General features: G+C 43.8%; 1 protein-coding gene across 2 annotated transcripts in view; it reads left to right on the top strand.

Annotated features, from left to right (window-relative positions):
- The window catches only part of ALS2 (alsin Rho guanine nucleotide exchange factor ALS2), a 1,262,853-nt gene that overhangs the window by 1,081,008 nt on the left and 166,649 nt on the right, over positions 1–15,196 (top strand). The window lies entirely within an intron of this gene.

Below are 15,196 nucleotides of genomic sequence, written 5' to 3' on the forward strand. Positions count from 1 at the left end.
GGTGGATGAACTCAGCTGAAGATGCCTAGCGGATCACGAATGGCAGTTCATCAGGAGGTGGAGCAAGGACTCTTTTCGCCTTGAGAAGAGCGTTGGTTAGATCTGTTCATCACCGCAGAGAATGCACAATGTCAGCAGTTTTGCGTGCTGGAGTTTCCAAGGCAACTCTCTCTCGGGGGCGCTTTTCTTCTTAAGTGGAACTGTGGCCTCCTGTATGCCTTTATGCTAATACCACTCCTGTCCAGGTAAGTATGCTTGCAGGGTAGGACGAGGTACGAGTGTCCATTCTCCCCCCTTTTGTTTGCCCTGGCGGTGGAGCCGTTTGCAGCTAGGGCCAGAACAGGGCGCTACTATCAGGGACTCACTGTTGCTGGGCAAATACATCATATAGCACTATACGCCGACGACCTGCTGATGTCTTTTGCATACCCTGGCGAGGCGCTTCGGGAGGCGAAAGAATTACTACAAGCATTAAGAGTAGCAGCCGTGTTGGGGAAATCTTGTTTGTTTCCCGTGACAGAAGGCAGGATAGGCCCACAAGAAACAGAGGGAGTGAGGTGGGAAGATAGGAGTTTGACGTACCTAGGCACCCAAATATTCCACACACAGGAAGACATCCTAGACAGCAACATAGGGAGGGCCATTAGAAATACGAAAGGCAATTTTTAATTTTAGGGCCTCCTTACCATTGTCGGTAGCCGGCGGAGTAGCCCTGCTTAAAATGGTGGTGCTACCAGGGTTGCTATATTAATTTGGTACCCTCCCCGTCTGGATACCAGCGAGATACTTCACACAACTAAAATCGATGGTGTCAGGCTTTCTGTGGGGGAATGGAAGGCGAGGAGTGGCACTTGGTGTGCTCATGCGCCTGAGAGGTTAGGGAGGGTTGGCGGTACCCGATTTTGAGGCCTACTACATGTCAGTACAGCTGCAGTGGCTCACAAAATGGGTGGCGGGCTGCATCAGAGCAGAGGGGGAGGTGAGAGAGAACCTAGTGACATTAAAAGTACTATCCCAAATAGTATTGAAGATTCCCATTAGACCCTCAACTCTTCCCCTGGAGTTACGTACAGCTGCTGGAATAGATCTTTGAGGCGAGCTAAGATTAAGTGCCCTTATGCTCTGGAGATTCCACTTTTCCTGTGTGAGGCCCTGCCACATGGGGGCAGCTGGCAGAAATTAGCGACCTGGGTTGAACAGGGGCTGGGGACTATGGGAGATCTATATGAAGAAGGAGCTATGATCCCATTTAATGATCTGCAGGACCAATATGATTTACCCAGGTGGGACTTCTGTTATATTCCGCCCTTACTGCAGCTATACGAAAGCATTGGATGCCAACTAGGATGCCAATACATGGTTTTGGCGGCAGGTACCATCAAAGTGGTAACATGCGCAAACAGGCAAACTACCCAAGAAACATTACAGCCCTTAACAGGACTACAGTTGAAGTGGGAGGCAGACATCGACAAGGCTATCCCAGAGAAAGCCTGGGGGGAAATACTGGAGATGGCTTGGAAGAGCACTAGGAACGCTAGATTCCAACTAGTGCATTTTTATATCCTACATAGGGCATACCTTACCCCAGAGAAGATCAATCAATATTTTGACACCCAAACAGCAGCTTGTCCGCGCTGTAACAGAGAAGGGGCGGATTTCAAACACATGCTCTGGGCCTGCCCGCACCTGGGTAGTTTCTGGGACGAGGTCACAGGGTTGATGGCGGAAGTGACTGAAAGAGAAGTTGTGGCGTCCCAGGGCTACTGTCTATTACATTGGTTTCCGCACACATCTAAGAATAAAATCATGAGCAAATTTATAGATATGGGTTTAGTACTAGCTAAGAGATAAATAACTATGCACTGGAAAGCACTGCAGGGACAGAGCAAAGCCAGATGGAAGAAATAATTCATTAAGTGGGCAGAATCTGACGGAATAATCAGGGTGCAATTAGCTAAATGAACAAGAAACGAGAAAGCACTGGACGCAGCAAGAGCTTGGAAAACCTTGGTAGTGTTGCTACGAGACCCGGGTGATGCTGAAGATGAAGAAACGTGGGTGGAACCACCTGCAGAGACGGGTTGAGTATTATATAACCCTGTCTACCCCATAGTCCAAGAGAACCTGGTAGCATCCCCAATGCACCACCATTCTCATTGTCTGAGTGCTCCTAAAGGGCTCCCCTAGCTAATAATGGAACAAAACCTGAGGTACAAGATTAACACGTGAGAGTAGCTTGTGTGGAAGTGACACGCTTGGGGGGAGGGCGGGAGGAGTTAGTTGGGGGGAGCAGAGGTCAACTTTGAGCTTAAATTAGCTGCAGCAACCTAAGAAACACTACAAATAGCTCCTGGTCTATGGTAGGCTGCAGGAAGAGGGAGGGTAAATGTGAACAGTGCAGGCTATTGCCTTGTATAGTGTATGATTATTGAGATGTGACTATCATGACACAGCAGAGTACTCTCCTGAATGCTAATAACTATGCTGCATTGTTGATTTTTGGAAGCTTTGTAAAACCCCAATAAAGTTTGTTTTAAAAAAAAATCAGGGTTAGGTGTGAACGCCGGGTTTAGAGATCTTCTGTGCCCTTCGTTTTTAAAATGGTTTGTGTCTCATGTGCATGATTCCAAATTATTGGTCTCACATCAAATCATTTTCCTCAGTAAATATGGAAATCTGAGTAAAGAAACTGCTGTTTCAATGATTTTACATAAGCATAGCCAAATGTTGTTCTGTAGTTTGCTCGAATGGATGGGTCGAGGTTCTTCTTGAGAAGTGCCCTAATGTAGGAGATTTTTAACTCTGGCGGTAAAGAACCTTGTTCGAGAAACTTATTGCATGAGTTTCTATACCTCCACTGCTTAGGTTGTGTAAAGGGTATCTTTAAAGATTTTTGAATGTGCTGGGTTTAAAGCTGATCCTGCTTATCTGCCTATGATGATAATGTTGAGAATTGTTAGGGTTGAGCCTGTGAGTTCATGCGTCTCGCTTGTGAGACACTATTGTATACATAAAAGGGAATGAACCCTGCCCGTTGCTTACCCATTTGTTGGCTTGCGTGGCACTCTACAGCCCCGTAATTCGTCACTGCAGTCCTAACATCATTCCGTTCCTCTCTATGGAACAAGGACCAAGCACTGATTGATGTAACTTAATCAGTGCCCGTCCACTGCTCCTTACGTAACTGGGCCACTATTTTGTTCTTTTTGACTTGCAGTGCCCTGCAAACAGAAGGCACATGTCTGACGGAAATCTGCCCAGGAGGACAAACTAAATTGCAAAGTTTTATTTTCTATAGTTAACTTTCTTTTATTTTGCCAAGTTTTCTTTTCTCACTTTGCAATCATGTTTTCTTTTGTTTTTGCTCGTGGGGACAAGTTGAGGATTATTTTATTGCAGAGCGACATTGTTTCTTTATGTGTAATTTCTGAAAGGATGCTTTAACACATAATCGTGCAGTACACCACAATTCACCCCACTCCAACCCAAGCCAATCAATCCCACCTCACCACACACCAATCCACCCCACTCAGTCCAATCCACCCCAGACAAATCCAAACCATTCACCTTAATCCAATCCAGTCTAATCCACCATGCTCCAATCCTCCCAACCCACTCCAATTTTCCCACTCAATCCAAAACAATCTGCCCCACTCCAATCCAAAACAATCTGCCCCACTCCAATCTCCAGAAACCTACCCCACTTCAATCCAAACAATCTGCTTTACTCCAATCTGCCCCACTCCAATCCAAAACAATCTGCCCCACTCCAATAAACCCCACTCCAATCCATAACATTCTGCCCCATTCCAATCTGCCCCACTCTAATCCAAAATAATCTCCCCCATTCCAATCTCCCCCATTCCAATCTCCCCCATTCTAATCTGCCCCACTCCAATCCAACCCACTTCCAATTCAAAACCATCTACCCACTTCAATCTGCCCCAGTCCAATCTGAAACAATCGGCCACACTCCAATCCAAAACAATCTGCCTCACTTCAATCCAAAGCAATTTGTCCCACTCCAATCCACCCTACTCCAATCAGCACTACTCCAATCCGCCCCACTCCAATCCACCTCACACCAATGAAATCCATCCCACACCAATCCAATCCATCCCTATCCAGTCTACCCTACTGCAGTCCAATCCTCCTCCCCAATCCAATCCACCCCACTCCCTCTCCAATTCAGCCCACCCCACTGCAATCCAATCCACCACAATCCATCCCACACCATTCCAAAACAATCTGCCTACTCCAATCCAAAACAATCTGCCCACTTCAATTCAAAACAATGTGCCCCACTCTAGTCTGCTGTACTCCAATCCAAAGCAATGTGCCCAATTCCAATCCACACCGCACCACTCTAATCCAGCCCACCTCACCCCAATACAATTCACCCCACTTCAATCCAATCCACACCAATCTAGCCAAATCCAATCTACCCCACTCCAATAGTCTCCACACCACTCCAATCCACCCCACCCCAATCCAGTTCACCACACCCCAAACCAATCCACCTCAATCCAAACCAATCTACCTCAATCCAAACCACCCCAATCCAATCCACCCACTCAATGAAATCAACTTTACTCCAATACAGTCCACCCCTCTACAATCCAATCTACTCCATTCCAATCCACCCCAGCCCATACCAATACAATCCACCCCACTTCATTCCACCCCACTCCAGTCTACCCCACTCTACCCCAATCTTCTCCACTCAACTCCAATACACCCCACTCCAGTCCAACCCCACCACAATCCAATTGGCCCAACCCCAATTTACTCCCATCTAGGCCACCTCATTCCAGTCCAACACACTCCACTGCAGTCCAATCAAACCAACTCTGCCCCAATTCAAATCACCCCAACCCAGTTCAGTCTACCCCACCCAATCCATCCTGTCCACCACACTCCAAATCAATCCAATCCAACCCATTCCAGTCATCTCTCTCAATCCACTCCAGTCCAATCCCCCCCTCCAGTCCAGTCCAATCCACCCCACTCCTCTCTAATTCGACCCGCTCCAAACCACCAATCTCTAATCCAATCCACCCCATCCCAAACCAATCTAATCTTCCCCACTCCAGTCCACCCCAATCCATTCCACCTCACCCCATTTCAAACCACCTCACTCCAATCCAATCCACCCCATTCAGTCCACCCACTCCAAACCACCCCACTCTATGCAATCCAACCCACTCTACCCAAGTCAAATCCACCCCAATGTACTCCAATCTAATCCACCGCATTACCTCAGTCCAATCCACCCGATTCCACCCCACTCCACTCTATGCCACTGCACTCTGCACCACAGCACTCTGCAACACTCTCTGCCACTGAACTCTAATCAGCTCTGACACACTACTCCCCCTACTCCACTCTACGACACTCAGCTCCAACAAATCCAGTCTGTGATACTCTGCTCCTCCCCCAATCCACTCTAGGACACTCAACTCCAGTCACATTTATTGAACGTATCAAGTGCGTAAGATTAGTGTTCTTTTTGTGGAGGTTCTCTTCTTAGGGCAATTTTCTATTTTTTCAATTTTTGAGATCAGTCCATTGGAGATGTTGTCACATACAGTATCCAGTTGTGATGTCTCTTCATTTTGGCACTCTCCATTGTAGAATTGTGCTAGAATCTTGTTGAGTTCCCTAGATGGACTGTCCACTTCAGTTAAGCATGTGGAATAGCATTGTCTTTTTGTGCTTCTGATGGCTTATCTGTAGGCTCTCTTATACTTGCATTGTATAATTTTGCACAAGTCATCCCTTGAGTTCCCCCACTTGCATTGTAGTATGCAGAGTTGGGTTTTCATTCTTTTGATGTTGTCATTAACCATGTGATTTTCTTTTTGTTTTTAATCCTGGATGCAATTTTTCTCTGTATCTGATTATCCAGTGTAGTGGACATCCATTTGTAGAACGTATAACATCCAAGGGAAAATGGGCTTGTGGAAAGGTCTAGTAGAGTATTGAGTGAGTGCCTACAACTAGTTGTAATCTGTGATTTGAGATGGAAAAATGAAGTCAGGAAAATGGCGCGAAGGTATAGAATCATGCCACAATAGGGTACCTATTGGAGAGATTTTACTTTATATGTTGTTCCCATTACCCTGGAAATGTTTCATGTAAAAAATTTGAATATTGCTGTTAGTACTGAAAAAAGGGGATGGGTTACATCTGGAAATGCATTACACGTCTTATGTGGGACATATGCAGATAGAATGAAATGTTGAAGGGATTCTAGTGTGGGCATTCTGCTATGATCAGTTGTGCTGTCGGGGTCCACTTATATGAATGTTGAATTTCTTCAATTAAGTGTTCACAGAATTTGTCAGCTCTGCTTCTGTTCAGTGCGGTAAAAAAATATTTGCTAATAGAGGGGAAAGCACAGGCCAAACAGTAAAATGTTCTCAGCAATTTGTGTTGCTTTATGGGTAGCAATTCAGATATCAAAGTACCTACCTACGGGGTCAGAAAAGGATATGTAAGGAAAAGAAACCAGCATTGACAGGTTACATGTTATACATGTAATGTGGGGGCTGGTGCACTAAGGGATTTTATGATGGCAAACCCTGGGGTTCTCAAAATTACTGGGTTTGCAACTGTAATATCCCTCTTTGTTCTGTACAAAAACCATTCTATGTGTCTGAAAAATTACTTGAACATCTAAAATGGACTTTGTGACCCATTCCTTATTGCAATTTGAAAGGGACATAATAGGAATGTTCCTTCCAAATTAGGATTTGGTCCAATGGCAGTTTGTGAACTCCTCAAAGAACATAAGTAACTGATTCATAAAGGGGAAAGGGCCCCTTAGGAATCCCTTCTTCTTTGTTAATCAAGTTGGCATTCAGGAGACCACTGCCTGCTTCATCTGAAATTTTCCAAAACGGGAAACTCTCTTCTAAAAAAAGAAAATACCAGCGCTCGCTCTTTTGAGAAATTTATGCTGCTTTAAAAAAAAAAAAAAGATTCCTATTGGTGAATGCAAGAACAGGGCTAGTGGTCTGCTGGCCTTAGCAAGTCGCCACCTCCATGTTTGCAGGTAATCACAGAGCAACGTGAATTGCCATCTGCCCAATGGGTAATAATTAGGCAGGTCTTTCTTCGACGCCTGTGGATGGCGATTTTGTGAATTGACCTATTAGTACATTGGTTGAGTCGCAAAATCTGATTACATTCGCATAAAGTCATTATCAAAAGAATTATTTGGTTGCCGAAGAGGGTACATCGCTTTGCAATACATGTGTTGCATTCTTTTTTTCTGCCAAGTTTAACATAGCTGTTTCAGGGAGACAACATGCAGAGGGATCTGCTAGACTTGTGATATAATGTGATAGCTCGCTGTGGTTTCTCGTGCTCTAGTGTTGGTGATGAAACATTTGGAATGCATTGATGTAGCTAGCCAAGAGATTCCACAAGTGATAGTCGGAGGCTGTGGATGGAGCATCTTGGTGATTAAAGTTTATGCTCACAGAAGAACCTCTTACCTTTCTGTTGAGTCATTTCATGTGGCCACCCTCATCCTTGTCAATATTGCCTTAGACGTCGCTGTCATGGCTACAGTGTTCCGGAAACAAACAAACAGATGACGGTTAACTGTTTTCCACTGCTTTTGGTTTGGTACTTGTGATGCCAGGTGCTCTGGGTTAGCTGTTGTTCTTTTCTTAAGATTGGTGATTTGAATGCAGTTATGTTAAAATGACCACTCCAGTTCCATCTTAAGGCTTTTTGGGGCCCCAGGCAGCATATAGTTATGGTTCCTGTAAAGTTAAGGAATAACTCAGGCTAATTCCAAGATATTTATTCCAAGTAGTACAACTCCATCAACCCTTCCAGGCATCGATCCAATCCAAACTGCCACAGGAGCATCCCCAAGTTCCAACCCCCAGCTTCCATAGAACATTAGTACATCACATGGTGACATAGTAAGCATTCCACACACAGCAGCTGGATACATAAATTATGGCACATCTTCCCCCCCTTGAATAAATGAAAGATAATTAACCAAACATAATAAGGAAAAACAACATGTCATAAAAACAAAATTGAGTCCATTTGCAAGAACAATAAATAACCAATAATTACAATGTAATAATACAACAAGAATTGCATAATAAAGAATGAAAGAAAAAAAACAATCAATATGAAGAAAAACAACTAAATAGGAAACATACCAAAAGAGATCATGTAACAAGTTCATCTGAACATCATTTCTGATGTAACTTGATCACATAATCCTTATGCCATTTGGGCTTGATTCTCACTCTCCCAGAATTCAGATCACAAGAACCACACAAACCATCATCGAAAAGATTCCGCCTTGACGTCAGCTGCTGATTGGAAACACCCAATTTCACCAACCTAGACATGCTCCAGACATCACCAGAATCTAACATAACCACATTTTTTTTCAGAGGGTATAACGAAAGGACCCATAAACCTCGATCGCCCTTTCCTTATCAGACCAGGTCTTCTCACCAACACTTTATCACCCACTTTCCATCTACTTTCTCGGGCACAATGTTTTTTGTCAAAATTTGCTTTATACTTGTTCTGATGCTCCAATCTTCGTAACACCAACTCATCACTGGATTGTTGTTCAGACACATCAGTATCTAATTTCAACCATGCAGGTTCAATTTTCAATGAGGCTTTCTTCCTCTGAGTGAAGCGAAAGGCGATATGGATGTCACACTATTGGGTGAAACCCTATGTGCTCACCAGATCTCTCTTTGAGCAATTTACAAGGATTCCTTATTGAGAAGTGCACGTGCACAATTCTTCACAATCGTATTCATGCTCTTAGCTAAATCTTTAGTTTGTGGAGAATAAAGAGCCGTCTTTAGATGTACTAGACAAGTCAGTAAGAAAACTTTCCATTTCCTGGGACACAAACTGTACCCCGTTGTCAGTGACCAAACAGTTTGGGATCCCCTCCTTGTAAAACTCAATTACATTTCTAGTATTTAGAACAGGAACACATTTAGTAACCACCCGTTTGGACGTATAATCCACAAGTAAGATGACGTATCTCTCCTCATGGGCTAACAACTCAAAAGGCCCTGCAATGTCCAAGCCTAATTTCATCAATGGCTCCACCAGTACTTCAACAGGAGATAACTGTGCTGTGTGTACTTTTTTGGATTTATCATTGTTTGCACATTGCCAACAATCTTTCACAACTTCCTCCACCTCGTGGTCCCTTCCAGGCCACCTATACCATTCACGAAGTCTAGCTTTGGTCTTGTTTCTACCCAAATACCTCTTCTGCGCCAGATTGATCAATTTACCCCTCAACTCCCTTTGAGATACCACTCGTTTTCCTCTGAAGATTTTCCCATCCAAGATACTCTACTCATCTTTTACCCAAAAGAAACCCTCCAGAGTAGATGACAGTTCTTTCTTCCCCGGCCAACCTTTCACAATAAACTCTTTTAGAGCTTACAGATCAGAATCACCTGAATATGCATTTTCCCATTCCTTGTCATCCAATGCTGGATCACACACCCAACTTACCACAGCACTCTCACCGTTTTCTTCTTCTTGTTTAATAGACATTCTTGGCATACAATCAGCCATACCATTTTTCAAACCAGGTACGTGCTCGACCACAAAATTGTAGTTTGATAAACCTTCTGTCCACCTGCATATCTTGGGAGATAAATTATCTTGCTCTCTACACATTAAAATCCTTGTAAGAGGCCTACGATCTGACCTAACAGTAAAAGGTATGCCCCACAAAAAAATATGAAATGTAAGATGGCCCAATAGACAGCTTGTGCCTCCCGTTCTATAACAGAATATAATTTCTCAGCACCCTTTGAGGAACGAGATGCAAAAGCAACGACCTTCAAATTACCATCTACTATTTGAGCCAGAACCGCACCTAATACACTGATGTCAGCATCCGTAGACAAAATCATCTTATTATTAACATGAAAGTGTTCCAAATTTGGTAGCTTTCCAATATTGTGCATGATGTTATTGAATGCCACCTCACACACGTCTGACCAAGAGTATTGAGAACCCTTTTTAGGTCTCGCCTAGCGTTGCAGCGCGCATGCGCTGCTCGCTCTGCGAGGGCTTTTGTGATCGAGGAGATTTCAGAAGGGGACTTGAAGCCCCGCCCCTCATTTTAATTGGCTGGCGTCATCGTTTATGTAAAATGGTGGCCTCCGATTGAAACTGAGGCTTTTTTGTTTCTGCCCTGTCTCCTTTTTGTCTGACCCATTCGGACAGGATTGTCTGCTTGCCGGCAGTCGTGACTGAATTTTTTATCTATAGGGGGCGTGTATGTTTACGAGTTAGTCTGTGCGCTGTCAGGCTCCAGGCCTCTGGTCCTTCAACACCCCATGGTTCAGCTCAGTCTGCGACGTCACAAGTGTCTCAACACCTCTCACGGCGCCCTCACACCGAGCGAGATCCCCCAGGGCCCTTGCCATTCTGCCCCACCCCCGACTGGATATCGCAGAGCCCCCACATTCCTCGCCTGGAGTGAAGGTCAATGTCCGGGCTGGAACCTTTTCCCAACTAGTCCAGGCGACACCCATCTTCCTCACAACAGGGAACCAGGCCCCCAGCCCTGTGGCAACAGTTTGCCTCTCAATCCGTTCCCGGACTCCGGAGCATGCTGCCAGCTCATCCAGTGGGGAGGGAATGGGCACCGAAACAGCATGGCAACAGCCGGCTACACTCTTGCTCCCAGGTGCAGGGGTCACGCCGTCGGCCCTGCTGTTAGGGGCAAGGGCACCAGAGCAGTCCACACGAGCCAGCTCACCTCAGTCCTCTGGGCCCAGGCAGATGCAGCAGGGCCCCCAAGGCAGTACTTCTAGAGTTGGTCTCCCTCCGTGACAGGACTCCGAGGGGTCATCGCCTCAGGCTCGTCCTGCCCGTGTTGACACTTGAGGTATGCGGGTTGTGAAATGTGTTATTTGCGTCTTCGTGTCGGCGATGCGTTCTGTGCTCTGCAAGTTTTATGAAGCATTGTGAAGGAGCTCACTGGCTATGACAGCCCTCATCCCCAACCCTGGGGGGGTGTGGGGTGCATATTCACCACCCGTGGTTCTATTCTTACGCAGCACTGCCCCTTTCCAGCCTCTGGAACGGGAATTTTCAGACCCACCCCGCCCAAGCCCCCCTCACTCTTCATGAATAATTTTCACCTTGTTAGGGAGCTTTACGTTTACCCTCCTGCCGCCCTATTGCATTTAAACCCTTGTTTTGCTACTGCTGATGTAGGACACAGTATGAGTGTTTATATCGGTGTGTCCTGTCAGTTTTACAGTACAGTAATTGATGTGCCTCTGATGTGCTTTGCTGCTGAAAGAAGTTACAAGGGCATTGCCTCTTGGAGCACCGACCACAGCATAAAGGCCAGGTTTTGCCATAGGGTATGGGGAGTATGGGAACACATTAGCCTACGAAAGATTGCCTCCTCTCCCCATTTTACGATCATTGTTTTTTGCTTTATCAAGACACCCCAGGAGCCAGTCAAAATGCAGTTACAATTTAAAATACTTTACAGCATCACTGACTCTTTCAATGAATCCCTTCTTATTTCACAAGGCAGCCTTGGGCATTAATCCTCACTGACTCGGGTCAATCACTGCTTGCAGTCGGCTATAAATTGCTAAATTGACATAACAACAACCTTCCTGTGTGTTCCTCGGTGTGTTTGAATTTGTCTCTGTATGAGCTTTTTCCCTTAAAGTCCCTATCTGTGTGTCTTTGCAAGTTTGTGGCTTTGTGCGTCAGTGTGTGTGTGTCTCTTTGGGTGCCTGCTTTTGTGTGAAAGTGTTTCTGTGGGTAGATTTGTAAGTGTCTTTGTAGATTAGTCTGTGTGCATGTGTCTGCATGTGTCTGCCTATGTGTGTTTGTAGGCTCACCAAATTGTAAACTTGCTATGACCTGTTTCCTGATTGTAATCTGTAGACAATATCTCAAATGGCACATGTGGTTACGCTGTTAATTTAGACACATTAGTTTATGAAATTATGTGAGCAGAGTGATAGAGTTAAAGACATGCTTATTTAAGTAAAACCCCCCCCACCCCTGCTAACCTTGAGACTCCATGTAATGTTACACATGTTCTGCTGTGGCTGTTTTATTACCAGAATAGTATGGTTTTCTAATGTCGGAAAAATAAAAGATAAAGGATGGGGGGATTGATTCAGTAAGGGTAACAGAGGCCGGAATCAGTTTTATAACTATATACACATGTGTTTGCCTCTGAGCCCATAAATCACCACAAAGATGTCCACCCAACAATACATCAAGCCCTGAAGAAGACCTTACCAAGAAATCGCAGGTCCACACACAAAGGTCGAAACGCGTAGGCAACAGATAAGCAGAGAACCAGAACATACAGGGAAAGTTAACAAAGTGTCCCTGCTTCCTCAGAACAGGAAATATAACAAATCTAAGGTTCCCTCATAAAAGCATCATAACGAGTGTTTCTGACCCTGCTTAGGACCAAAAAAGACTAAGAAATTTGAGGACCAATTTATTTAAGGTCCCTAAGATGTAAATAGTTGGACAATTTTGTACTGTATTGTGAAGAAAAACAAACCAGTGGAGATTTAATTTGCACAAACGTCACACTATTTGTTTTATGTTTATGTTTTTGTCAAAATGTGTAAATAATATGTACAGGTTAAATGTGTGAATAATGTAAGATATAAAGAAGTCTAATGATGAAGAGTTTACTCTGTTTAAAGCAAATGTAAAAAATAAGATTGATATTCTCAGTCAATAAAAAGGACAAAGTCAAAATAACGTGGTGATTTATGGGCTCAGAGGCAAACACATGTGTATATAGTTAGGAAAAATAAAAGAGGGTAAGCAGAGATTATATACAAGGGGTGTAACAAAAAGCATATGAGACACAATCTGATCATTACTTTTGTTCTATCCATTTTATTAGTTTATCAAACCCCGGCAGAACTTGAAGGATGACCAATAGTTTAAGAAGTTGTTGAGTATATTTGTAGGTCACCCTTACATCTTATTTGAAGGAAACTGGTTACTCGTAATAAAGTTACATCTCCTTGTAGATATATAGATGTAGCCTCGGCTCTTGTAGCCTGTGATGGAAGGATAGACCTGAACATGTTCACATTTTCAGCTCATGAATAAAGCTCTTACAGGCTTGGACGCAACCTACTAACTCAACTGAAAGACACTAACCCTTTTCTACCCCGTTCCCTCACGCCCCTCCATATCTGAAGGCAGGGTAAACATCAGATTTAACAACCTTCATCTCAGGGAGAGCTAGAGCACAATCGCTGACCTGTTCAGCAGAAGTAGAGGTTTCCATGCCACAGCTGCAGTGCAGGTTCTGTCAACATGTGCCCCAAAGAGCATGCAAACAAGCTCTACTCTTTCCCAAAATCTGTCTTTGAGGGGATTATTTAATAATTCTGTACTTTTGAAATACGTAAGTAGTGGAGGTACTGATCCTAATAAAAAGCACAGAAAACAAGCATTTCCAATGCAATAGGTCTCGCATTTGCGAGAGTTTAAGCTATTGGCATTGTAAATGATAATGCTTTTTATTTATGTTTTAAAAACCAACACATAAATAAAAGGCATTGTCGTTTACAATGCCAAGTGCTCAAACTGTTCCAAATGCGAGTCCTATTGCATTGCAAATGCTTGTTTAGCAGTGATCTTAACGGTTGGGAAATGCTAGCAAAACTTTGAATGAACTCGGAACAAAATGCTGCTAATCCCAAGAATGAACGCACCTGATCTCTATTGACTGGCTTAGGAGCCTTGATGATGCTCTAATTCCTTCACCAGAGATGGTGTGTCCCAAGTAAGTCACTGTTGTCACCCTGCATTTACATTTTTCTTTTTTTATGACCAACCCAGCATTCTGTAACCTCTCCAGCACCTTCCACAAAATCTCATCATGTTCCTCCAGATTTGTCCCATAGACAAGTATGTCATCCTAAAAAAAAAAAAACTTTGTCCAATCCCTCCAACACTTGTTTCATCATTCTCTGAAAGTATGCCGCTGTTGAGGCCAGCCCGAAAGGCATGCGTATAAACCGGAATGCCCCCAAAGGTGTCACGAATGACGTCAACAGTCTGGACTCGGGATGGCGCATGACCTGGTGGTAAGCAGAGGACAAATCTATCATAATGACCATCTGTGCATCCTTTATAAGTGCCAAAGTTTCTGTGATATTTGGTAAAGGTTGTCTGACAGCCCAAATAAATTTGTTCAAACCCCTAAAGTCAGCACACATGCAAATTTCCTTACCACCATCCTTGAGTGCTAATACCACCGGAGCCAACCACTCTGAGCTCTCAATTTCTTCAATTACATCCTTTTCCTTGAGTTTCTTGATTTCTTGCTCCAACAGCGCTAACATCATGTGAGGAACTTTCTTTACTTTAGACACACTTGGCATTACCCCACTCTTCAAAATAATCGTATGCTCAAAATTTTTTAGTAGTCCCAATTTACTGCAGGACACTTAAGTACATTTTGAACATATTTCCTCTGGTAACTTCTCTGTGGCCAAAACCTTTTGTTTGCTGTTAGGATTGAGTGTAATGCCCATATCCCTCTGATGTCTCCATCCAAGAAAGTTATCACCCCTCTTTGCAACATACACTTTTCCAACCGTTTCACGATCAGCAAATTCGGATTTTCATCATAAAATAACCCTGAGCCTCTATTTTCACACCCCCATAGCTCATTGGATTACTATCTGGTGGCATTAATGTAATTTTATCACCACCGAATGTCATGGTCCAATTCTTAAATTGAATAGCACCCCCACACTGTGGTGTGTGTCCCTAGGCACAATCTAAACCTTGTAAGGGGCCTAATTCAACTTCATGCAAAATAAAGAAGATAATCCAAAATTCATCATAGAATATCTTGTATTTCTTATATTCTTTTCTCAAAATCAAATGTACTTCAATTCAATCCATCAATCTAAACTTGGCAAAAGAATCATCCAAAATGCATTATGATATCCTTAGAATTTTTAGGGGTCCCAATGCAGTTTCCTCGCTAGATTCACCAAAGTGGCATGCTTTTTGTGTCAGTAACTAACAAAGAACACGCCACTTTGGTGAATCTTACAAGGAAACTAATAAACACGCTACTTTCGGCAACTGAAATTATCCCTTGATGAAGGGCGAAGTGCCCGAAATGCATTGGATC

This window comes from Triturus cristatus, chromosome 3_2 (genome assembly GCF_964204655.1).
Source record: "Triturus cristatus chromosome 3_2, aTriCri1.1, whole genome shotgun sequence".
NCBI classification, from domain to species: domain Eukaryota; kingdom Metazoa; phylum Chordata; class Amphibia; order Caudata; family Salamandridae; genus Triturus; species Triturus cristatus.